General features: G+C 40.9%; 1 protein-coding gene across 25 annotated transcripts in view; it reads left to right on the top strand.

Annotated features, from left to right (window-relative positions):
- Positions 1-1505: 1505 nt before the first annotated feature.
- LOC116263208 (1-Cys peroxiredoxin) overlaps positions 1506-26740 on the top strand; it is a 37783-nt gene continuing 12548 nt past the window's right edge. For 3 of the 25 annotated variants that reach the window (XR_007574419.1, XM_050080002.1, XM_031642849.2), the window contains exons 1-10: positions 1506-1633; positions 3647-3756; positions 6679-7548; positions 7776-7910; positions 9869-10029; positions 10186-10279; positions 11532-11684; positions 23520-24231; positions 24337-24429; positions 24671-24806. The gene's annotated coding sequence lies outside the window, so the exon portion shown is untranslated. The other 22 variants (XM_050080004.1, XR_007574421.1, XM_031642852.2 and 19 more) reach the window with 22 other exon arrangements.

The following is a 26740-nucleotide window of genomic DNA, read 5'->3' as shown; positions in this document are numbered from 1 at the left end:
AATGAAGAATTGTTTGGTCGATCATGGCGACGGATCAGGTAAGCAGGAAACCTTGTTTACCCTCTTCCTTCTTTTCGATGGTTTTTTGAGATATGCATGTTTGATGGAGAAATAGGAGAGGGAAAATGGGATATCGGTCTTAATATTCTGGATTATCCTGTTTTCTGGATCGGTTGATTTTTGTTCCTTTGTTCTGTCTTTCCATTTCTTCGTTTGGTGGACTAAGGGTTCTGGGTGGTTTTGCAGGAGAATCGGGAAGGCAATCTCAAGCACTTGGGGTTCTTCCGCGTGGCGGCGATCAGAGCCCTGGCGTGCGTCTCGACCTTGTATGGGCAGGCCAAGGAGAATTCTGGTTTGTCGCCGTGAAGCTTTTGGTTGTTGCCTTGTTGGATTTATTTCTTTACGTTTTGCCTTTTCTCTGTTCTTGATTCGCTGTAATTTAAGCATCTTTTGTGCTTATTAACGGTGTTTTAAGTGGCTTCTTGTTTTCCTCTGCCCTTTCGATGATTAGTGATAAATGGAAGTTTGGGTTATGGGCTTGCTTTTTGGCTGCCTATAAACAGTGGAATCGATGGTCCGATTAGTGTTGATAAAGTTGTTAATGATAAGGATTGGTAGTTGGATTAGTGTTGATAAAATTTTAAGGCTTGTTGCTGTGAATCGATTTTGCAACTTGTCTTAGCGGAAACAGCTTTCATGGATAATGTTGAATGATCTCCTGCATTATATCATTATAGTACTTTGTATTCGTATTGAAGCTACTTGTCCGCTATCCATTTAAAAAAATGTTGGTTGATCGTCTGGTTTTACGTAGTAGTTAGTGGTGTCTGAGATTGAACAGATGCACTGAAACTAGATAGCTTATAGGAATGCTTGTATCTGTTAGAAGGCAAGAAATCTTTTCCCTTCTTTAGATGAACCATATTTGATTCATTTTTCAAGTACGCAAGGTAATATCCTGGAAAGAAATGGCGAGCCTGTGTTGGGGATGCAGCTTTCTGGAACTGTTCTCCTGATTCTGCTGCCTGATAGGATTGTCTTCTTACTATATTCTGTTTGTTCGCATGGTTTCATGTTTCAAACTTTGACAATCGTGATATAATATCAAAATCTTCTCTTCCAACAATCTCCATCTTAACTTTAGGTGGATGAAACTGTGACAAAGTTGAACCTCTTCATCCCTCCTCCTGTGAAACAAGTCTCCTCTGAAGCCTACGGAGCAGCTCAGAAGGTGCCTCCGGTAGCAAAATCCTTTGTATCCAAGCCCCATCAAGAGCTTCTACACAGAGTACGAGCCAGCTGCCATGGAGTACATGGTGAACGTATACCATGCCCTCTACTCACTGCCATTGTTTTCCCATCTTGCAGAGGTTGTGGTCCCCACCACAGCTCACTGGTCTGAGAAGTACAATAGGACTGTTGTTCACAGGACCGCAAAGCACTATCCCTTCTTTAGCTATCTTCCTCTTGCACCAATTGAGAAGATCTCCGAGACATTTTGAGGGGAAGAAGAAGAAGAAGAAAGAATCAGGTGAAATGGAGGGCATCACCGAGATATGTGATTGATGATCATCGCTGGGTCTTGTCGGTGTTAAGAAGTGCTTTGGAGGGTTTAGGCTATCTTATGCCCAAGGTGCATGTATATTTCTTAATCAGCGTGCCCTGTATAGTTTTTCTTGTTAGATCATGTTGAACTTGGTTCAAATGCTTGTGTACGTGGTTTCATGTTCCTCTCTTGTAATTCTAGAAAAATATTTCCTTATTATCGAACTAAGAATTAATTTTCTGAAAATCTGGAAATATATTTCTTTATCATCAAACTCAGAAATATATTTTTGGAAATATATTTCTCAGTCATCACACACACATCAAAATGGGAATCAAAAAGATTTTTTCCATTCATTTTTTCCAGGAAATATATTTCCAATGCCAGATTTCCAGGCCATCAAACATATGGCATTTTTGTTCGTTTTGTTGCCGTTGGTACTTCAGAATTGATTTTTTTTTTCTTTTGATATTTTCACTGTTTTGATGATACTTTGGGAGTTCTTTTTTAATGTTATTCATGAAGCACCTGTAACGACCGCAGCAGTGACGTTTTGTGAATATGTATTTACTATATATATGTGTGTATAGGGATAGTATGTATTTTTATATTTTATTTTTTTGTATTTTTCCAGCTTGATTGGCTAGGATAGCCCCAACGGCTCCTTTTAGAACCAAACTTTGCTGGCCGGAAAGAGGGCTGGGCTGCCAACCTTTTTTATTATATATTGAGAAGAAAAAAGGAAAGCACTAAGGAACCTCTCTCTATCTCTCTCTCTTTATCTCTTTCCAGCATGATCCCCATTCAAAGCCACAATGATTCCTGTAAGATTAAGAAACAAAGAAAGAAAGAAAAGCTCATTTTTTTGGCTTCTTTAATCTAAACCATTATGTATTATGTATGCATACGAAGAACTTTAGCAAGCTTGTTGAATTTTACGAGCTTAAAAGGAAATGAGTTCCCTGAGTCTCCATCTAAACCCACAAGCATATGTGCTTAAGAAGATCTAATTAAGTATGGCTTGGTGAAGTAGAAATTGATGTCAACCATCGACATTTTTTGTCTGAATGAATCAAATGATAAACCAGAAACAAGTTTGAAATAATTAAATAGAGAAAATTCTTTGACAGGACCGAAGCTAAGTATTGCCCTACTAAGATTGTGTTAAGTGTTAACTTTTAACACATAGGGTTCGGGGCAATTTTTATTCTTATTCTGTACGAGGGTATTTTTATCCTTACGCCAATCCAAAAGCTCTTTCCAACCCCCTGATATCAGAAGATTCTCCTTTTTCTTATTTTTCGTTCGTTATAGCTTGCTCGAACACCACCGACCTCGACGGTGAGTCTCTCTGTTACGCTCGTAAGTTTTTCAAAAAGGCAGTTTATGAAATTTTTAAAATTAAAGAGTGTTTTTGAAATACTACTTAATATTTGGGTCGATGTTGAATGTTTGGTAAGGGGAGGGTTTATCGAGCCCGAACCACCTCTTTCCATCTTCTATTCTAAAATCCAAGAGCCCGGACAAAGTTTCTGCCCGTTGGGGCATAATTTCCTTTTTTTGTCCTTGCTCGAATGCTCGTGGAGAAGGGCTGTCTTCCCCTCGCAGAAGCTCTCTGCATGCAGCTGCTCATTCTCGTAGCGCACGTCTGCATCAGCTCCTCTTCCGCATCTCTATCGAGGTAAGCCGCAGGCTTGCCTCTATCGCGTTTTATTTCCAAACGCCTGTGTTTCCTGTCTGCCTTTCCACAAATCGCAGCCCTAGTCGTCTTCTTTGCCTTTTTAACATAGGGAGGGTCGTTTTAGATATACTTTATGTTTGAAAATGTGTTTAATTGGATCATTAGTTTGCAATGGACTGCTTACAACATGGATGTTATATGAATATCGAACATTCATGCGTTGTCGTTTTTCTTTGTTGGTTGCTAAATGCTTTTATCGGTTTAGTTATATTTGGGCCTATACATTGCACTTCCGAGCATTCATGGCATTATTGGCTTTTGCTTCAAACTGTGTATAGTTTCTTCTCCTATTCTTTCATAGTTCCAAATATTGTATTGTTTAGATCTTTCGTATAATTCTGTTTTTCTTGTATTTGCAGTTATGACTTGTGACCTATTTTTGTTGATGGCTGGTCAAATTTGTCGTGAGAAAGGGAAGGCTGAATTAGGCAGCCCATTGTTGTAGACTGGCTTTAGCAGTCGTTGTTTGGTATGCATTTTCATTCGTTTTCTTCTTCCTTTCCTTCTTAATTGATGGACTGCGCTTGTCTAAGACAGTCTTATTGTCAAAAAATGTTTCCCCTTAATGCAGCCCCAATTAATTGTCATTGTAACCTTTGGGAATATGATGAAGGTTCATGGTCCACTACAAGAAGCGCGTTGCTTTGTTCTTTGAAGAAGAAATATGTTTTCTATAAATTCTATAGAATAACATAGTTTGATTTCTTTGCTAATGTATTTTACATTTGTTCTTCTTTTTATTTGTATTATTCTTGCCCTGTGTGCTAAGTGTTGTACGTTCATCTTGGTTGCAAGCATTTTCCGTTTTGATCTTCTTGCATGTGATTATAGTTTTGTGAACTTTTTGTGATTTTTACTGTTCTTTAATAGTTTAATTAGGAAAAATTGTTTTTGAGAACTTTTATTCTGTTATACTTTGTATAGAAACTGGGCAGAATAAAAAGAAATACAACACAAATACCAAAATTGTTCAAAAAATTTTGTATTTTGGTTTTGTAAAATCCTCTACTTCTGTAGAGTCAAAAGAATCCTTAGTTTTGGTATCAGCTCTTTACAATACAATGTCTTTTTAAACCAGATTTGTGAACCTGTCAGAACTCAAAAAGTCTGCCTCTGTTCTACATCCGGACACTTTTTTTTTACTTTTGCTTTTTACAGACAACCTTATAGTCAGAGTCTAACAATGTCCAATCCCATAGTTGTCATTATCATTTCCCTAATGATTTTACAAAAGTTGCTACATACGACTGGTTTATCCTGGGCTTCGTTCAAGGACAAAGAAGAGCTTAACCTAAACTTCTTGCAAAGCTTTCGATCAATGACCTAACATTTATGCGAACTTGTCACCCTTAGACCAATTTTTTATGTAGAATATCCTACTTTTATGGGAGAGTTGGTTAAGTTCATTTTTCTACCCAGTCTACCCATCTTGTTTTGCATTCACCCCTCTCTTTAGGGACTAGAGTTCATGCCTCCTGGTGATATACCATTTGATGTCAAGTACTTTTGCAAAAAAAATTTTTTTTAATTGTTTTTAAAAACATTTTAAAGATGCTTTCTCTCACAATGATATGTCTTTGCTTTACTCTTAGTATCCTCTCGAGTATGAGAAAATTTCAAGTTTTTGTTGTCAACCAATGGAAGAGGCAAATTGAAAAAATTATGGATATGAACATTAAGGAAAATTCCTATGAAGCTGAGAAAGTCAAGACTAGAAAATGCTATTGACTCTAGTGTTCAAACATTTGCAAGGATTTAGCATGAAATATACTAAGAGAGAAGCCACAATGTTCTGTAAGATCTTGGCAGGTAGCAAAATGAGAGTTGAGAGATGGGCTCGGGGCTTGTGTAGTAGTTCCTCTCAGTCAGTAATCAAGAGTACCGGATAGGCATATAGTTGATTTATGTCTATTTCGCGAAGATAATGACTTACGAACCTTTAGCTCGTCGAAAACCCGTAAGGTGAAGCGGGTTGGACACGTGTTAAAGCTACACATAACCACCAAAGCGGTGGAGCTTCGTAGTAGCCTTTGAGGTGGTGAGGTATTCCCTCAAAGGTGAAGGTCGGTCTGAAAAAAAAAAATCAGAAGTCAAAAAGCTGAATGCAAAAGAAAGAAAAACAAAAGAAAATAAAGAAAAAAAAAAGCAGAAGGTGTCTGCCAAGAGATGAAAGATATGAGGGCTGAACTCGCAGGAATTGAATGTGACAATCTTTCGTGGATGTGCAATTTTGGGGTCAATATCTGCTCCTCTTTTTGATTACCTTAGATGTCGAGGATGATTCTTTTATGTTCACATTTTGGAAATTCAAAGATACGCCTTCTAGAGGTTTGACGACATTGATGTGAAATGAATTCTAATGCTCGTACGGTACTATGGGTAAATGAATGACGTATTATGTGCACAACACAAGCACTCATGCTTATGTCTTTAATTGATGATTTGAATTATTTCAAAGTAAAAACTTGACATCTCTTGTTATGTTTCGAGGTTTTCTAGGCATTAACCAATCCCCTTTAGTCTTGAAAGGTGTTTGCTATTTCATTAACAAACCTCATGGAATAAATGAAGCTCCTCAAACCTAGTCCAGTTATGTTGAATGTGACAAATTGTCCATCTTTTCCTCTGTTGTAGGTGAGGCAGAACATTTAGAAACCTGACCTATTATTCCATCTTGACCGAGTGTCTTCAACCTGTTGAAATGTCTTCAACATATTTTTCAATGACATAACTAAGACTTAGGGTTGAGGCTATCATGGAAGATCTCTTATCTGTTTTCAAAAGAACCAGTCAATTTTTTGAACTGTGACATTTTTGAAGAGTTTATCCTTTGAGGTTGCATGAGTTTTGTTCCTGGCTTCATCTAATATTTGTCTTGACTTGCAATACATGGTTTTGCAAAATGGTGTGGAGTTGTTCTTCATCGTCACCAACTACCCGCCCATGCCTTTGCTTTGACGACTGGGCCCTTCATTAGTATTCAGTTTCTTCTCGTGTCTTGTTTGTTGAGTTTGACTAGTATGTGTTTGTTTATCCATAAATCGGGACAATATCCTACATTGGGGAAAAATTATGATATTATTGAATTTTTTCTCATTGATTTTGTTTATGATGCTTCACTCATTTAAGGCTGGCTGGTGGACCTGTTCCCCATCGATTGAGGTTATTGCTTTTAATTCAGTTCTTCCCCTTCCCAAAACTGAGATGTTTTTCTAACATTGTTGGAGAAGGTTGGCCGAGGTTGGTCCAAAATTATGTCAGAATGTCAGTTTTTTAGGCATGAAAATGACACAATTAACACTTATTTCAGAATGTCGTGGAAAGCTTATTTTTGGATTTGTTATTGGTCTTGAATTTTTTGATGTTCTTATCCAGATGTTTGTTTCTACAGGTAAGGCCAGGATCATGAACTAGAAGGTCAACTAGAGGAGGCTGTAGAGTTGGTTGACAGCATCCTTAGGAAGTGTTCTTGATTGGCTGACCATGAAATAATGCCTTTTCTTTAGAGAAGATGGTCGGTGCTACATATTTCTCTTGTTCTAGTAGTCAAAGTGATGTTATGTCTACCTTATGTCTTAAGGATGGTAGTCAGAATCGCTTCCTCGATTCGGCACTTCCAGGGCACATGACATGATGTATATGAACTATTCAACTGCCAGTACATATCCAAACACCTTGCCAGACCACCCTCTCTCTCCACAAAATTGTGTTGAACTTCTTGCACCTCGCCTTGAGGAAAGCATTTTGAATACCTAGAGGGATGGTAGGAATATGCAACCAACAGTTAAACTTACCAATATGTTGGGCATCAAAAAACAAATAAATGGTGGTAATGATTGGGCCTGTAACACTTTGAATCTGAGCACTGAGGTGGGTATGGGGACAGAGTTGAGCATTTTGCAAGATGGACAAGATTTGCAATGTAACTGTTGTGCAAGGGAAAGGGCTATCTTTGAGCCTCAGCACACACATACCATCTCCAATTTCAGTTTCTTCTTTCCAATTTCGTTATGAAAAATACTGATGTTGCATTCGTAGTTTGCAGATTTTTATGGATTCAGTTGTAAGCAGCCAAGTAGCAACAAATGTTTCTTACTTTTACAATTTGTATTATCACAAGTGCGTATGTCGAGATATACTGTAATTTGCTAATGAAATGTTTTTGCAGGCATGTGATTTTCTTGAACAAGGCTATAGGCCCACGATTACCATTATTACAACAAGGATTTTTTTCAGAATTCACATGACAATGTTCTGCCTGGTAGGTGTCTTGAACAATCATGGTTCAATTTTTATTTTATCCTGCTAGAGGTTTCAGTTTAAACTAGTATACTCAAGTTTTTTCTTTCATTTCGCATCCACCTATATTGTTGAATTTTTAAATGTATTGTAAAACAATGAATTCCAAATAAGGTTTCAAGCCATTCTGTATTATATCCAACAACATGCATGTGTGGTAATGACCTTTTTTTGGGTCTTATTCTCTAGAAATCAAGGGGACAACGGTGCATTGGATGAATGGTAAACAAGAGGACAACAAAGATAGAGGTAGAAATTGGATCTGCTGGTGCACTGGATGGAACACTCTCTCTCTCATACGATACACACTGATGGGAAGGTCAGGTCAGTTTAACCTAACAAGAAGTCAGTTTTGTTGTTTAGGTACTTGTCCATATGTGTAAGGAACGGTTGCACCATTGGTGAGGGATAGTTTCTTTCTTTTTGTATTAGTCACTCTTAAAAAACATTGAGTACCTAGGGGAAAGGGATAAAAGTTCACCAAATACCATGATTAAATTCATGCAGTCCCACCTCATCTACAGCCCAACCAATCCGCATTCATAATTATGGTTAGGGAACTTGTCTGAATCACCCATTGCCACCTTCGTCGTTTATGTTACTTCAATAATATAATAGAAAGAGAGAGGGAGAGAGTGCGAGTGTGTGGGTGAGATTCCATGTGCTTGAATCTTCCGGCGGTTTGAGCCATAACCGACAGAAGTCCTTGGCATGGATGGACCGGTTCAATGGCAGACGCTAGCGGTTCTTCAGTTGATGCATGGGTCTGAGTTGTGGAAAACTAGGTAGTTTCCAGCTTCTGTGCCTGAATTGAGTAGTGTAACTCTCTTCCTCATAGATTCCAATTTTCTCAAGCATGGGCTATTAAATTTGTTTTACACTTGCCTTTTTTGTACACTAGTCAAAAAGAGCTATTAAATTTGTTTTAGACTTGCCTTTTTTGTACACTAGTCAAAAAGAGAAAATGATTGTACATGTACATTGTACCCGGTGTGCTGAGGACTGAAGATTTTCAATCTAAACTTAGATTAGGAAAATCTGTAAATTTTATATATATAAAAGATTTTCAAACCAAACTTGATTGGAGAAATTGTAAATTATATATATATATATATATATATATATATATATATATATATATATATATACACACACACACACACACGTGTGTGAGAAGGATTCCTCTCATGAGAGCTGGAGGAATCCACGTTATTTATATAATAGAAAGAGTTATTTATATAATAGAAAGAGAGTGCGACTGTGTGAGTTCGCGCCCTGTGGTTGAAGCTGCCTGCCCTCCTTTTCTTGTTGCCTGAGTCGAAACCGACAAAAGTCCTTGGATGGGCCCGTTCAATGGCAGACCGCCGGTTGAACGTGGTTTTGGTTGAAATAAAAAAAACCTGGTTTTGGTTGAAATAAAAAAGACGGTTGAAATAAAAAAGACCTGTGGGTTATAAACATATTCGGATGGGCTAGCTTCTATACTTTTGCAAACTAAGAAGTTGTCGGTTGCACCTCTTTTGAGTTTGATGGAAAACAGGCTTGTCCTTTACATATAACCTTTCCTTTTGTTGGGATTAATCTGTGCGTCCCGCTACTTCTTGTGTGATGAGTGAAGGGAACTTTGGGTGTTTTGTTTAGTAAGGTTGATCTCTCTCGCGGAAAAAGGAACTCAACAAAGGCAATGGAGCTTAGAAGCACAAACTCAATTGCAGAATTGTTGCTTATGACTATAAAGTTTACTCTCAAAACACCCAAACTCCATTGCTTTCCATAGAGCGACCTTACTAAACTAAACACCCAAAGTTCCCTTCACGCATCACACAAGAAGTAGTGGGATGCACTGGTGGTTAATCTCAACAAAAGGAAAGGTTATATGTAAAGGACAAGTCTGTTTTCCATCAAACTCAAAAGGGGTGCAACCAACAACTTCTTAGTTTGCAAAAGTATAGAAGCTAGCCCATCCAAATGTTTTTCTATATATGCACCCACCCACAGACCTTGCAGGTCTTTTGATAAAAGATTTCAACCAACTAAAATATATCAACACACTTCTTAGACAAGGTTAAGTTAGACAAGGTTAAGTTTTCCTTCCTTTGTAAAGCAAGAGGTACGCATTTCTGCAATGCAACTACTTTTCATAACGTAGTTGTTTTGGTAAAAAAGAAAATTATAAATGTTATAATTATACTTTAGTTGACAAGTCTACACAGGTCAACTACTTTTCATGCCATCTTCCAGCCTATTTCCGCCTGAAACTTCTCGCTGCCTTCCAACCTCAGCTGCCCGTCATCCGCTCCAATGAATGCGGAAGGGAGGCCCATGGACGCTGCAGCATTGAAGGTCGAGAAGGTCTACAGGAGTTATAGGACCAGACGTCAGCTTGGAGTTACAGGACCAGACGTGAGCTTGCTGACTCCGCTGTCGTCGCCGAAGTGCTATGGTTGTTCTCTTTCCTCATGCTTCCCTTCTCTTTCAATTCGGACATTTTAAACAAGATGTTCAAATTTGCAGGCCGAAGTGCTATGGTTGTTCTCTTTCCTCATGCTTCCCTTCTCTTTCAATTCGGACATTTTAAACAAGATGTTCAAATTTGCAGGTGGCAGGCCATCGATTTCGTCCGCCTAAACCACCGCACGATCTCCTTCTTCAATTACAGCAAGCCGGAAGCCCTTAGCGGAAAGGCATCTAAGGTCTGGTTTTTTTGGTGCTTTTGTTGCGACTTTTTCGTCCTTTGTTGGTCCTTTTGGGTAGTAGCTGAAAATTAGCCGAGATGATGCAGCAACTCATCAACCCTACCCACTGGCTGCCTGAAAACGGTTTCATTGGAATCTTGATTTTAAAATTGGTTTACTAAACAGTGACTTCAAATTCAATCTTAGTTATTGTTTTTATGCTATGTATTGCTCACGCACTAGAGAACCGCCTTATTGAGCATCTGAAAGAACTCTTCTTGATTGCTGCTTCATCTTGAACCTTTTCTTGCTTATAATGATTTACTTCAAAATAGATACATGTGGATCTACATCTTGTCAACTTAGCTCTGGGCGCCATTTCTTTCTTTTTCATCTATAATGTTGGAGGAGAAGTGGTGTTCAGGGCCCAGGGGATGGGACAACAGTAGATTGTTTCTGGTGGTTTACAGAATGATACAGAACAAGGAAAAAACCTTGTCTTTTGTGTGCAGCATGTTTGCATGCATCTGCAGATGCAGCATATCTCCTTTAGCTTTGCTGCATGCCATGGTAAGTTATGATTTATGTTGTGAGTAGACCCCATTGTCATCACACTACCCCAGCGATGACCCTTAACTTTTTACTCCTGCAATATCTATGAATAGTTAAGATTATGTTCATATACTAATCGCTGTTAACATGTTAAAGTGCTTTGGAGAGTTCTCTCCTACGTGCTTTGGAGAGTTCTCTCCTACGTGCAAGTTGACTTTTCCAGGAAGGATTGAAACATTAGTAAAATATGGTTAAAATTTGATTATTAAAAAACTGTGTGGTCTAGGATATGTTTAAAAAGGAAGGGAGAAATGAGGCTATATGTTTTTCTGGTCTGAGGTGGTTTTTAAGTTCTTGAGTAGATATTCTTGAAGGGTGAGGCTTCATAATTGAATGAGATTCCTTACTGTAGAGATTAAATCATGAGCTCTTTGGCTGTAACGAATCAACCTCATGATTCTGTAGGCCTGTCATCATTTTTTTTAATGTCAAATTAATAAATGCTTGCTGATAGTACGGTCACATTCTTCTGGAGTTTTAGAGAAGTTTACTTCTATGGCTTTGCATTTCTGTCAATGGGTGATGCTACTGTGCTTATTACAGAGTTTCCTGCTAGGCTGCTACTGATATTTGGAACATGCAGTTTGCTATTTATTTTTTAGTTATTATGTTTTTTAAATCGCTTACATATACAATCTCTATTTGTGTGCTATTTCAGCAAGAGAGGGAGCTCTATGAATATTCACCCAGGAATGGAAAAATCATACATGTGAAAAGTGGAGAGCTCCTTGACACAGCAATAGGTCAAGGTCACCCTCGTGCCAAATGGATCTTTGTCATGTGCACCAATAAGAAGCTCTATGCAGGCGTGGTAAACTACTTTCTTTATTTATCTTCAGATTTGGCTATGAAAATTTTCTGGTGTTCTCGTTCTTCTTGTCAACCACTTGACTCTAAAACATTGTGATTAAAACATTGTGATTTGCCTTGTATTATTGAAGATGATTTTCATGTATCTCCCGATAAGAGGAAGCCTTGTCTATAGCTAAAAGGGACATTGGTAGCTGAAGGCAGTTGCCTACTGATCTTAACAGTCTGTGTCTCCTTTGATGTCAAGAACTTTTGCAAATTAAAGATGATTTCTCTCACAATGATATGTCTTTGCTTTACTCTTAGTATCCTCCGGAGTATGAGAAAATTTCAAGTTTTTGTTGTCAACCAATGGAAGAGGCAAGTTGAAAAAATTATGGATATGAACATTAAGGAAAATTCCTATGAAGTTGAGAAAGTCCAGACTAGGAAATGCTATTGACTCTAGTGTTCAAACATTTGCAAGGATTTAGCATGACTAAGAAGCCACAATGTTCTGGTAAGAAAATGAGAGTTGAGAGATGGGCTCGGGGCTTGTGTAGTAGTTCCTCTGAGTCAGTAATGTAATCAAAGTACCGGATAGGCATATAGTTGATTTATGTCTATTTCGTGAAGATAATGACTTATAGCTCGTCGAAAACCCGTAAGGTGAAGCGGGTTGGACACGTGATAAAGCTATACATAACCAGCTTTAGCAAAGCGGTGGAGCTTCGTAGTAGCCTTTGAGGTGGTGATATACTCTCAAAGGTGAAGGTATGCCTGAAAAAAAGAAAAAATCAAAGGAAAAAAAAAATCAGAAAAACAAAAGAAACTAAAGAAAAGAAAAGAAAAGCAAAAGGTGCCTGAAAGATACTGAACTCGCAGGAATTGAATGTGACAATCTTTCGAGGATGTGCAATTTTGGGGTCAATATCTGCTCTTCTTTTTGATTCTTCTTTTTGATTACCTAAGATGTCGAGGATGATTCTTTTATGTTCACATTTTGGAAATTGAAAGATATGCCTTCTAGAGGTTTGACGATATTGATGTGAAATGAATTCTAATACTCGTACGGTACTGTTAGAATATCACTTAATAGGGAACCAGGTCCGGATATGGACCCGACACCCATGGGCGCGGGAACTGAGGATGGCTCGGTGCCCTAGGCGGGTTTCCTCTCCCTCTTATTTTTTGATCAAGAATTGTAATGTGTTGATTAAGTGATAATAGACTCTCTCTCCTAGGGTTGCGGTTTTGCCCCTAGGTTAGAGCTTCTCTGTGGTTTTTTACCTCTTCTTGAGATTTTTCACGTATATCTTGTGTTGCTTCTTCGTTTCTTCTTCAGTTGCGTGTTTCTGCCGGTCTTGTGTCGTTGCCGTCGTTTCCGCCGCTGCCGCCGGTGTTGTCTTTTCCGCCGTCGTCGCCCTTTGCTTTGTCGCCTCTTACGCCGCCGTCGTCTCCTGTGCACCGTCGCCTCTTGCGCCGTCGTTGCTGCTCTTGAGCCGTCACTGCCTCTCTTACGCAGTATTCCCTCTTGTGTTTTCTAGTGGATATTGTTTGTCTTTGGTGCTCGTGATGGCCGCAGAGATGACTCCCAAGATCGATGTTGCCTTTGGCACGGGCAACAAGGAGCGAGAATGTGCCTGTTCAAGTCACCTCTATTCGGCTGAACAAAGACAACTATCTCTCTTGGTCTGCTGCGCTGGAAATTGGAATCACGAGTCGTGGTCGTTTGCCCTACATCACTGGGGAGAAACCCGCGCCTAGTAAAACCGATCCTAGCTGGGCGACTTGGGCGTTGGAGGATAGTCAAGTTAAGGTGTGGATTATTAGTTCTGTTTCTACTGATATTCAGCCTTATTTTGCGAAAGTCAACCTCATATGACATGTGGATTGTTCTTGCGAGGATGGATTTGAATCCATTAGGAGTCAAATCCTCAACTGTGACGAGACTCCTGGGATTGAGGAGGTGTATGATTGAGGAGGTGTATGCTTTGGTGGAATCTGAGGAACAACGCCGTCAGGTGATGCATGTCGACTCTAGTCATGGGAGTTCACCCTCAGCTTTTGTTAGCCGTGCTCCAGGGACTGGGCAGCGTCCTATTCGGCGTTGTAGTCATTGTAACAAGTTGGGGCATTCTGTTGATTTCTATTGGGATATTCACCCTGAGAAGAGGCTCACCCGTGGTCGTCCCCCTTCTGGTCGGCGAGGTCCTCCTGTGCCCGACTCTAGTCATGGTAGCTCTTCCAGTGTTGAAAAATCAAAGCTTTCCTCTGACCAAATCAAGGAACTGCAAGCTTATATCAGCCGGCTTTCTACTACTCATGAGAATGCCTCCACGTCTGAGGGTGCTCAGTTAGCCCAAGCTCTTGTTGCCACAAGCGATCAAGGTAATCCCTCACTTGGTGATTGGATTGTTGACAGTGGAGTTACGCATCATACGACAGAGGACCCTAAGATGTTTCAAGAGTACAAATTGTCTTCAGGGCAGCAACGCGTTCTGTGGCTGGAAAAGGGAGTTTGTCCTTGTTAAATAAATATCGTCTTCATAATGCTCTTCATGTTCCCAATATCCATGTGAATTTGTTATCTGTCAACAGTATTACAAAAGAACTCAATTGCAATCTAATCTTTTATGCTGATCATTATTTCCTGCAGGACTTGGTGACGGGGAAGAAGATTGGGATTGGTTCGGTTATTGATGGTCTCTACAGATTGCTTCTGCTCTCATTTAAGCCACTAGTGGACAGTTGTCGGGCGTGGAGGATAGGTCTACCATTATGCGATGGCACGAGCATCTTGGACATCTCTCATTCTAGTTGATTAAGAAGTTGTTCCCTAGTTTTTTTACTTCTGTTTCCATGGACTCCTTCACTTGTGAAGTGTGTCAGTTTGCTTTGGTTCACTCTGATGTTTAGGGTCCTTCGAGAGTACCCACCTGTCGTGGTTTTCATTACTTTATGACTCTTATTGATGACTACTCCCGGTGTACGTTCGTGTACCTGTTGAAAGAACGTAGTGAAGTCACAGTCATTGTCAAAAATTTTGTTGCATTTGTTGAGAATCAATTTCAGACGTCTGTTCAACTTTGCGCACTGATAATGGTAGAGAGTATGTTTCCCAATCCCTGGATGACTCATGAGGAGCAAGGCTATTGTTCATGAGACGTCCTGTAGCTACACTCCTCCACAGAATGGCGTGGCCGAACGGAAAAATCGCCATTTATTAGATGTCACCCGTGCTATTATGTTCCACAGGCACGTTCCTAAGCGCTACTGGGGTGATGCCATTCTCACCAGTGCCCACCTTATTAACCGTATGCCTACTCGTGTGTTGAATGGTCGTACTCCTTATTCTGTGCTCATGCCCACTCATAACCCCTAGCCTCTTACTCCTCGGGTGTTTGGGTGTATTTGCTTTGTTCATAACCATAGTCCAACCATCAAGAAACTTGACCCTCGGTCTGTCAAAGCTGTCTTCTTGGGGTATTCCTTAACTCAGAAGGGATATAAATGTCTTGATCCTACTACTTCCAAAATCTATGTCTCCCGGGATGTTACCTTTCATGAACATGGGGCGTATTTTCCTGTGAATCCTCTTCAGGGGGAGTGTATAGGGAACATTGTGAAAGAGTATTCTTCAAATCAGCTTATTCAGTTTATGGACTTCTTGGATTACAAGGCTAGTTACAATGTGGAAGATACAGTTCGAGATGATAGAGACAGTCATATGGAAGGGGGCCCTGTGGATGATCAGCCCACAGCCCGTGATCATTTATTTGGCCAAGTGTACACCAGAAAGAAGAAAGATGTGGTTGAGGATGTTGATGTAACCAATCCCAATCCTGTGAGTTCCCCGAATGAACCAAGTCCAATGAATGAAGAGCTTTTCATAGCCTTGCGCAAGGGGACCAGGTCATGTACTTCTCACCCTATTCAGAGATTTGTCTCATATGCGAAATGCTTTATTACTTCTTTGTCTATGTCTGTGATTCCCAGGTGTGTGGAAGATGCTAGAGAGGATCTTAAATGGCTACAGGCCATGACAGAGGAGATGGATGCCTTGGCAAAGAACAACACGTGGGAAGTGGTTGATATTCCCGAGGGGACTCACTTAGTCGGTTCTAAGTGGGTGTTTAATGTGAAGTATAAACCTGATGGTACTGTGGAACGGTATGAAGTTCGCCTGGTTGCAAAGGAGTTCAGCCAAAAATATGGAATTGATTATCTTGAAACCTTTGCTCCTATTGCAAAACTGAAGACTGTGAGGGTCATCGCACTTGCAGTGCAAAAGAAGTGGGGCATGAACCAGCTTGATGTCAAGAACGCCTTCTTGAACGGCCATCTAGAGGAAGAGGTCTATATGAGCATGCCTCCTGGATATGCTCAACAGAAAATGTTGTCATCTCAAGAAGGCCCTGTATGGACTGAAGCAGACCCCCAGAGCATGGTTTGAAAGACTGAGGGTGGTAATGAAGACTAATGGGTACAAACAGGGTGATCATACCTTATTCATTAAGCAGAGAAATGGCCTGGTGATTCTTCTTGTATATGTTGATGATATGATTGTCACATGTGACGACGAAGAAGAGAAAATGAAGATGAAGGAGAGGTTAGCTGTTGAATTTGACCTTAAAGATCTAGGAAAATTAAGGTACTTTCTGAGAATAGAGATTGCTAGATCAGAGAGACTTGTTATGAGCCAAAGGAAGTATACTCTGGATCTTCTGAAAGAAACAGGTAAACTGGGATGCAGGCCCTTTCTAACTCCCATGGAGTCCGGTACAAAGATAAGTATCAAAACTGGTAACATCCTGGATGAGGAAGGAAAAGGACGGTATCAGAGGCTGGTTGGTAAGCTTATTTATCTTACTCTTACTCACCCTGATATTACTTATGCTGTAAATGTGTTGAGTCAATTTATGCATGCTCCTACTGATTGTCACTAGAAGAGTGCAGAAAGAGTGTTGGGGTACCTGAAGAATGACGCAGGTAAATGACTTCTTTGTGTTAATATTGAAGGATACTCTGACGCCGATTGGGCAGGGTGCACAGATACTAGAAGGTCTACTACAGGGTACTGCATCTTTCTGGGAGGAAACCTGGTGGTATGGAGAAGTAAAAGACAGGAAGTCTGCTCTAGGTCCAGTGCTGAGGCTGAATACAAGGTTGTTGCTATGGGGGTTACAGAAATGTTATGGCTGAAGATTCTTCTTGCAGATATTGGAATTGAAGTGGAAGAGAAGATGAAGATATATTGTGACAATTAACCTGGCAAATAATCCTGTCCTGCATGACAAACATGTGGAGATAGATCGTCACTTCATACGGGAGCGTATAGATTCAAAGGAGTTGATTCTTCCTTATATGAAGTCTGAAGATCAAATTGCAGATGTGCTAACTAAAGCCTTATGTACATCACAATTTGAAAAGAATGTTAGCAAGCTTGGCATGTTTGACATGTATGCCAAGCTTGAGGAGGAGTGTTAGAATATCACGTAATAGGGAACCGGGTCCAGATATGGACCCGGCACCCATGGGCGGTGCCCTAGGCGGGTTTCCTCTCCCTCTTATTTTCTGAAAATCAAGAATTGTAATGTGTTGATTAAGTGATAATAGACTCTCTCTCCTAGGGTTGCGGTTTTGCCTCTAGGTTAGAGCTTCTCCGTGGTTTTTTACCTCTTCCTGAGGTTTTCCACGTATATCTTGTGTTGCTTCCTCGTTTCCTCTTCCGTTGCGTGTTTCTACAAGTACTATGGGTAAATGAATGCACAACACGAGCACTCATGCTTATGTGTTAAATTGATCATTTGAATTATTTCAAAGTAAAAACTTGACATCTCTTGTTGTGTTTTGAGGTTTTCTAGGCATTAACCAATCCCCTTTATTCTTGAAAGGTGTTTGCTATTTCATTAACAAACCTCATGGAATAAATGAAGCTCCTCAAACCTAGTCCACTTATGTTGAATTTGACAAATTGTCCATCTTTTCCTCTATTGTAGGAGAGGTAGAACATTTAGAAACCTACCTATTATTCCATCTTGACCGAGTGTCTTCAACCTGTTGAATGTCTTCAACATGTTTTTCAATGACATAACTAAGACTTAGGGTTGAGGCTATCATGGAAGATCTCTTGTCTGTTTTCAAAAGAACCAGTCGATTTTTTGAACTGTGACATTTTTGAAGAGTTTATCCTTTGAGGTTGCATGAGTTTTGTTCCTGGCTTCATCTAATATTTGTCTTGACTTGCAATACATGGTTTTGCAAAATGGTGTGGAGTTGTTCTTCATCGTCACCAACTACCCGCCCATGCCTTTGCTTTGACGACTGGGCCCTTCATTAGTGTTAAGACGTGTTTATACTCAGTATTAGGCTTGAGAGGGCACTTGTGTAATAATGTTTCTTTTTAATGACTTTCTTGTAACTTATCCCTCTCCTCTAGTCTATATAAAGAGGAGTTAGGGATTCTTTCGAGGTTAATCAAAGTTTAGCTCTCTTAAATTCATCATGGTATCAGAGCACCAGCCGTCTCCTCCTCAGCGAGTTGTCGCCGACTGAGCGGCGCCGGCCGCCGCCTGATCGGCGTCAGCTGCCGCCGCCCGACCCAGCCCTGCTGCCCCTCGTCGCCCTACCCATTGTCCGCCTCCGCCTGCGCAGCCTGCGCCCGTCCGCCTGCACCCGTCCACCTGCGCCCGTCCGCCCGTCCGCCTGCGCCCGTCCGCCTGCGCCGCCGCCGCGTGTGCACTCTGCCGTTGCTCCGCCCAGCAGACTGAACGCCTGCGCCCGTTGCTGCTTCGCCGCCGCCTCAACGCTGATTTTCCTCTCAGCGTCTTTCCGCTGCTCCTGCTCCGCCGCTGCTCTGCACGCTGCTCCTCCGCTGCACGCTGCTCCGCCGCTGTTCCGCCGCTGCTCTGCCCGAGGTTTTGCACGCTGATTTTCTTCTCAGCGCCGTCTCTGGTATCTCTCTTCGTTCAGCTCTGCTGTTGCCTCTTCCCGCCGATCAGACTTCTGGATTGCTACATGCGTTAACTGCATATTGCTTCATGATCAGCATGTTGTCTTTCGATATGTGATTGTATTCTTTTTGCCTGCACTTCATATTCCGTGGCTCGGTTTCCTCCTTGTGTTGAAAGATGTCTGAAATTAGCAGTGGCGCTAATCCCTCTTCCTTTGTATCGTCGGGAGAGATGAAGAGTTCCCCATTTTCCAGCATTATCACCAAAATGGATGGGGGTAATTACGAGATGTGGGCCATGCAAGTAAAAAGAACCTTGATCGCTCATGAGAAGGAAGATCTCATATTGGAGCCCGAGCCCGTACAGAAGGTAGGAAAATATACTACTTGGTTTAAAGATAATTCGTTGGTTATGGTATGGATTGTTGGTACTCTCTCTCAAGAAATTGCAAATGAAGTTTTGCACAAGGACAGTGCAAAGGATATGTGGGATTCCCTTACTGCCACGTATTCACAGGCGAGAAATGAAACGCGCATTATGCAGCTTCATCATGATATTCATCAGATGCGACAAGATGGCCGACCTCTTCACACTTATTATTCTAGTCTCAAATCCATGTTTGAGAGACTGAATAGCTACTTTCCCGCATGCAAGTGTGAACAACAAAAGGCATACAGAGATATGCTTATGGTAGGGGTCTTTCTTTCTGGTTTAGACTCTGTTTATGAATCCGCAAAGAACCAAATGCTTACTAGTCTCTCGATTCCTCCTATTGATGAGGCTTATAGTAGGCTCAGCAGAATTCCGATCTCTGCATCGACTGTTCCTGATACCACTTCTGCTATGCTTGCTACTCGTGGCAGAGGTGGACCCTTTTTTGCCAGAGGACGAGGGGGCCGTGGCCGTGGCAATACCCCTTCGCGCCCTGTATGTCAGTTTTGTCACCGCATTGGTCATACTGTGGATAAGTGTTGGCAGAAACATGGCCGTCCAGCTTTTGCAAATCAGACTGTATCTATTGATTCTCCTGAGCAGCCTAAGCCTCAGCACACTGCCTCCTCCAGTGAGCTGCATGTAGATGACATTCTCTCTCAGTTGAGGCACTTGATTGGCGACAGCGCCCATCAAGCCCCTGGTGCGACCACTTCTACTGTTTCTACCGCTGCGAGTGCTTCTTCATCTGGTATGTATTCTGCCTGTACAGTCTGCTCTGCTCCTGACACTACAAATTGGCTTATTGATTCTGGTGCATCGACACATCTCTGTGGGGATAAGACGCAATTCACCTCTTACGTCCCTACTCCACCGGGTCGTTCGGTTATTCTAGCAGATGGAAAATATTCACCAGTTGTTGGACATGGAGAGGTCCAACTTACTTCATCATTGCCGCTGCAGCACGTTCTTCATGCACCCGAATTCCCCCATAGCCTACTTTCTATCAGTCAGATTACCAGAGAATTAAATTGTCGTGCTATATTTGACTCTTCCTCTCTTGTGTTTCAGGATATACTGACGGGCAGGGTGATTGGCAGTGGCCGTGAACAGGGAGGTCTCTACAGGCTAGTGCATTCCTTTCCCTTTGTTGGATCTACCTCGTCGGGGCCGTCCTCATCCTCGGCTTATACTTGGCATTTACGTTTTGGACATCTCCCGTTTCAGAAACTGCTGCATGTTCTCCCTCAGCTGTCTCATAAGTCGTCTTTTCAATGTGAGTCTTGTCAGTTAGGCAAACACCATCGGTCATCCTTTCCTCCGCGGTCCAGTAGAAGTAGCCACTCTGTGTTTGAGTTACTTCATTTTGATGTTTGGGGCCCGAGTCGTACTCCTGACCTTCAGGGTCATCAGTATTATCTTGTTGCTGTTGATGATTACAGTCGTGTTAGTTGGGTTTTTCTTATGAAACACAAATCTGAAGCGGGTCATGTAATCAAAAATTTTATCAATGAAATTCTGACTCAGTTTGATACTTGTGTCAAGATTGTGCGCTCTGACAATGCTCTTGAGTTCTGTGCTTCCTCTTTAAAACAATTTTTCAGGGATAAGGGTATCATTCACCAAACTTCTTGTGCCTATACCTCTCAACGAAACGGGGTTGCTGAAAGAAAATACCGCCATATTCTTGATGTCGCCAGAACCATTATCATACACAGCCATGTTCCCCATTCTTATTGGGGAGATGCTGTTCTTACAGCATGCTATCTTATTAATCGCATGCCGTCATCTGTGTTGGGAGATCTTATTCCTTTCTCTGTTCTTTTTCCTGACAGAGAATTGTTTTCTGTTGCACATCGTATTTTTGGATGTGTTGCCTTTGTTCAGTTGCTTGGTCCTGGGAGAGATAAGTTATCCCCTCGGGCTATCAAAACGATCTTTGTTGGTTATTCCCGCACTCAAAAGGGATATCGTTGTTATGATCCTTCTACTCGTCGATATTATGTGAGTGCTGATGTTACATTTTTTGAGTCCACCTCTTATTTCTCTCCAAATGGAACTCAATTAAGGGTGCCTGAATTTAGTGATGAAGTCCACCTTCCTTTACCTCTCATGAGTTATCCACAACCCGTTGCTTCGCGTTTTGGGGCTATCTACCAACATCGCACTAAACCTGTTCAACCTGCCCCCTGTGCTCCTGTGCCTTCGCCCAGCATGCCCAAGGTACTTCCTGAACACACAAATCCTGCTGACCATTCTTTATGTGATGATGACACAGGGGACTCTCCAGAGCATGCTCCTGGTCCTCATATTAATGAACTTGATATGCCCATTGCTCAAAGGAAAGGCAAACGCAGTTGCACTTTGCATCCTCTCTCTGGTCATTTGTCCATGGCTAGACTCACTCCTACTTACCGACAGTTTGTCAAGGGACTGTCGGCTGTAGCTCTTCCACAGACTCCCATGGACGCTCTTTCTGATCCCAAATGGGCCACAGCTATGCAAGAAGAGATGGATGCCCTTCAGTCTAGAGGCACCTGGACACTAGTTACTCCTTCATCTGATGCAGCTATTGTTGGTTGTCGATGGGTATTTACTGTTAAATACAGAGCAGATGGTCACATTGAGCGATATAAGGCTCGCCTGGTTGCTAAAGGCTATACTCAGACTTATGGGGTTGATTATTATAATACCTTCTCTCCTGTGGCACGACATGCTTCTTTTCGGGTTCTTCTCGCTGTTGCCGTCAGCAAGAATTGGTCTCTATCACAGCTTGATGTCAAAAATGCCTTTCTGTATGGTGACCTACATGAAGAAGTGTATATGCAGCAACCACCAGGGTTTGTTGCTGAGGGGGAGTGTCAGAAAGTGTGCAGATTGAGAAAGGCAATTTATGGTCTGAAACAAAGTCCTCGAGCTTGGTTCCAAAAATTATCAGAGAATATTGAGAATGAGGGCTTCAGACGTTCTTCGGCTGATCATTCCCTTTTTGTCAAGAAAACTTCTACAGGTACAGTGATAGTTCTTGTCTATGTTGATGATATCATTGTTACAGGGGATGATATTCAGGGGATTTCCAACATCAAGGGCGTCCTTGGACGACACTTTGTCACCAAGGATCTTGGTGAGCTACGCTATTTCCTAGGTATTGAGTTTGTCAGAAATCAGAAGGGTCTTATCATGTGCCAAAGGAAATACGTTACTGATGTTTTGCAAGAGACATGTATGCTAGGATGTCGACCTGCCTCTACACCCATGGACATCAATACTCGCTTGTATGATGATGATACTGAAGATGTTGATGCTAGACAATATAGAGGGATTGTTGGGAAGCTCCTATATATCACTGTTACTCGACCTGATATTGCCTATGCTGTCAGCAGAGTGAGTCAATTTATGGATAAGCCCAAGAAAGGTATATTGATGCTGATTATGCGGGATGTCACCTTGACAGAAAATCCACTACTGGGTTTTGTGTGTTTATTGGATCCAACTTGGTCACATGGAAGAGTAAGAAGCAGACAGTGGTTGCCAGATCAAGTGCAGAATCTGAGTATAGAGCTATGGCTCAGGCTACTGCTGAAGTTATGTGGGTTAGATCTCTGATGTTGGATCTTACTGTGGAAGTGCCTCTTCCTATGCAATTGTTAGGTGATAACAAAGCTGCTCTGTTTATTGCTAATAATCCTGCTTTCCATGAGAGAACCAAGCATGTTGAAGTAGATTGTCACTATACCAGATCAAAAGGGGTTTGTAAGTACCTCCCATATTTCAACTACAGGGCAAACTGCTGATATTTTTACTAAAGCTCTTGGAAGAGGACCATTCCAAAGTTGTTGTTCCAAGTTGAGCTTATTTGACATATACGCTCCAACTTGAGGGGGAGTGTTAAGACGTGTTTATACTCAGTATTAGGCTTGAGAGGGCACTTGTGTAATAATGTTTCTTTTTAATGACTTTCTTGTAACTTATCCCTCTCCTCTAGTCTATATAAAGAGGAGTTAGGGATTCTTTCGAGGTTAATCAAAGTTTAGCTCTCTTAAATTCATCAATTAGTATTCAGTTTCTTCTCGTGTCTTGTTTGTTGAGTTTGACTAGTATGTGTTTGTTTATCCATAAATCGGGACAATATCCTACATTGGGGAAAAATTATGATATTATTGAATTTTTTCTCATTGATTTTGTTTATGATGCTTCACTCATTTAAGGCTGGCTGTTGGACCTGTTCCCCATCGATTGAGGTTATTGCTTTTAATTCAGTTCTTCCCCTTCCCAAAACTGAGATGTTTTTCCAACATTGGAGGAGAAGGTTGGCCGAGGTTGGTCCAAAATTGTGTCAAAATGTCAGTTTTTTAGGCATGAAAATGACACAATTAACGCTTATTTCAGAATGTCGTGGAAAGCTTATTTTTGGATTTGTTATTGGTCTTGAATTTTTTGATGTTCTTATCCAGATGTTGTTTCTACAGGTAAGGCCAGGATCATGAACTAGAAGGTCAACTAGAGGAGGCTGTAGAGTTGGTTGAAGGCATCCTTAGGAAGTGTTCTTGATTGGCTGACCATGAAATAATGCCTTTTCTTTAGAGAAGATGGTCGGTGCTACATATTTCTCTTGTTCTAGTAGTCAAAGTGATGTTATGTCTACCTTATGTCTTAAGGATGGTAGTCAGAATCGCTTCCTCGATTCGGCACTTCCAGGGCACATGACATGATGTATATGAACTATTCAACTGCCAGTACATATCCAAACACCTTGCCAGACCACCCTCTCTCTCCACAAAATTGTGTTGAACTTCTTGCACCTCGCCTTGAGGAAAGCATTTTGAATACCTGGAGGGATGGTAGGAATATGCAACCAACAGTTAAACTTACCAATATGTTGGGCATCAAAAAACAAATAAATGGTGGTAATGATTGGGCCTGTAACACTTTGAATCTGAGCACTGAGGTGGGTATGGGGACAGAGTTGAGCATCTTGCAAGATGGACAATATTTGCAAGTGCAATGGGCAGATGTAACTGTTGTTCAAGGGCAAGGGCTATCTTTGAGCCTCAGCACACACATACCATCTCCAATTTCAGTTTCTTCTTTCCAATTTCGTCATGAAAAATACTGATGTTGCATTCGTAGTTTGCAGATTTTTTTTTGAGAATGAAGCTCACAAAAATGATGGATTCAATTGTAAGCAGCCAAGTGGCAACAAATGTTTCTTACTTTTACAATTTGTATTATCACAAGTGCGTATGTCGAGATATACTGTAATTTGCTAATGAAATGTTTTTGCAGGCATGTGATTTTCTTGAACAAGGCTATAGGCCCACGATTACCATTATTACAACAAGGATTTTTTTCAGAATTCACATGACAATGTTCTGCCTGGTAGGTGTCTTGAACAATCATGGTTCAATTTTTATTTTATCCTGCTAGAGGCTGATTTCAGTTTAAACTAGTATACTCAAGTTTTTTCTTTCATTTCGCATCCACCTATATTGTTGAATTTTTAAATGTATTGTAAAACAATGAATTCCAAATAAGGTTTCCATTCTGCATATCATTTTGCATATTATATCCAACAACATGCATGTGTGGTAATGACCTTTTTTTGGGTCTTATTCTCTAGAAATCAAGGGGACAACGGTGCATTGGATGAATGGTAAACAAGAGGACAACAAAGATAGAGGTAGAAATTTTATCTGCTGGTGCACTGGATGGAACACTCTCTCTCTCTTTCTCTGATGATACACACTGATGGGAAGGTCAGTTTAACCTACCAAGAAGTCAGTTTTGTTGTTTAGGTACTTGTCCATATGTGTAAGGAACGGTTGCACCATTCGTGAGGGATAGTTTCTTTCTTTTTGTATTAGTCACTCTTAAAAAACATTGAGTACCTAGGGGAAAGGGATAAAGGTTCACCAAATACCATGATTAAAGTCATGCAGTCCCACCCTACCTCATCAACAGCCGAACCAATCCACATTCATAATTATGGCAAGGGAACTTGTCTGAATCACCCATTGCCACCTTCGTCGTTTATGTTACTTCAATAATATAATAGAAAGAGAGAGTGCGAGTGTGTGGGTGAGAGTCCATGTGCTTGAATCTGCCTGCGACTGAGCCGGAACCGATAGAAGTCCTTGGCTTGGATGGACCGGTTCAATGGCAGACGCTAGCGGTTCTTCAGTTGATGCATGGGTCTGAGTTGTAGAAAACTAGCTAGTTTCCAGCTTGTGTGCCTGACTTGAGTAGTGTAACTCTCCTCCTCATAGATTCCAATTTTCTCAAGCGTGGGCTATTAAATTTCATTTACACTTGCCTTCTTTGTACACTAGTCAAAAAGAGAAAATGAGTTACATGTACATTGTATCCAGTGATGTGCGCTGAGGACTGAAGATTTTCAGTCTAAACTTAGATTAGAAAAATCTGTAAAGTTTATATATAAAAAAGATTTTCAAACCAAGCTTGATTGGAGAAATTGTAAATTCTATATATATATATATATATATATATATATATATATACACACACACACACACGTGTGAGAAGGATTCCTCTCATGAGAGCTGGAGGAATCCATGTTATTTATATAATAGAAAGAGAGTGCGAGTGTGTGGGTGTGGGTGAGAGTTCGCGCCCTGTGGTTGAAGCTGCCCGCCCTTCTTTTCTTGTTGCTTGAGTCGAAACCCCGACAAAAGTCCTTGGATGGACCGGTTCAATGGCAGACCGCTGGTTGAACATGGTTTTGGTTGAAATCAAAAAGACCTGATAAGGTCTGTGGGTTAGAAACATATTCGGATGGGCTAGCTTCTATACTTTTGCTGCAAACTAAGAAGTTGTTAGTTGCACCTCTTTTGAGTTTGATGGAAAACAGGCTTGTCCTTTACATATAACCTTTCCTTTTGTTGAGATTAATCAGTGCGTCCCACTACTTCTTGTGTGATGCGTGAAGGGAACTTTGGGTGTTTAGTTTAGTAAGGTTGATCTCTCTCGCTCTACGAAAAAAGGAACTCGACGAAAGCAATGGAGCTTACAAGCATAAACTCAATTGCAGAATTATTGTTTATGACTATAAAGTTTACTCTCAAACACCCAAACTCCATTGCTTTCCGCGAGAGAGATCAACCTTACGAAACTAAACACCCAAAGTTCTCTTCACGCATCACACAAGAAGTAGTGAGATGCACTGGTTAATCTCAACAAAAGGAAAGGTTATATGTAAAGGACAAGTCTGTTTTCCATTAAACTCAAAAAAGGTTGCAACCGACAACTTCTTAGTTTGCAAAAGTATAGAAGCTAGCCCATCCAAATATTTTTCTATATATGCACCCACCCACAGACCTTGTCAGGTCTTTTGATTTCAACCAAACCATGTAACTAAAATATATAGACACACTTCTTAGACAAGGTTAAGTTTTCCTTCCTTTGTAAAGCAAGAGGTACCTACTTTTCATAACATAGTTGTTCTGGTAAAAAGGAAAATTGTAAATGTTATAATTATACTTAACAAGCCAGCCTATTTCCACATGAAACTTCGGGCTGCCTTCCGACCTCAGCTGCCCATCATCCGCTCCAATGAATGCGGAAGGGAGGCCCATGGACGCTGCAGCATTGAAGGTCCAAAAGGCCTACAGGACCAGACTTGATTTTAAAATTGGTTTACTAAACAGTGACTTCGAATTCAATCTTAGCTATT

This window comes from Nymphaea colorata, chromosome 10 (assembly GCF_008831285.2).
Source record: "Nymphaea colorata isolate Beijing-Zhang1983 chromosome 10, ASM883128v2, whole genome shotgun sequence".
NCBI classification, from domain to species: Eukaryota; Viridiplantae; Streptophyta; class Magnoliopsida; order Nymphaeales; family Nymphaeaceae; genus Nymphaea; species Nymphaea colorata.
This window is presented reverse-complemented; position numbering and strand designations above follow the sequence as displayed.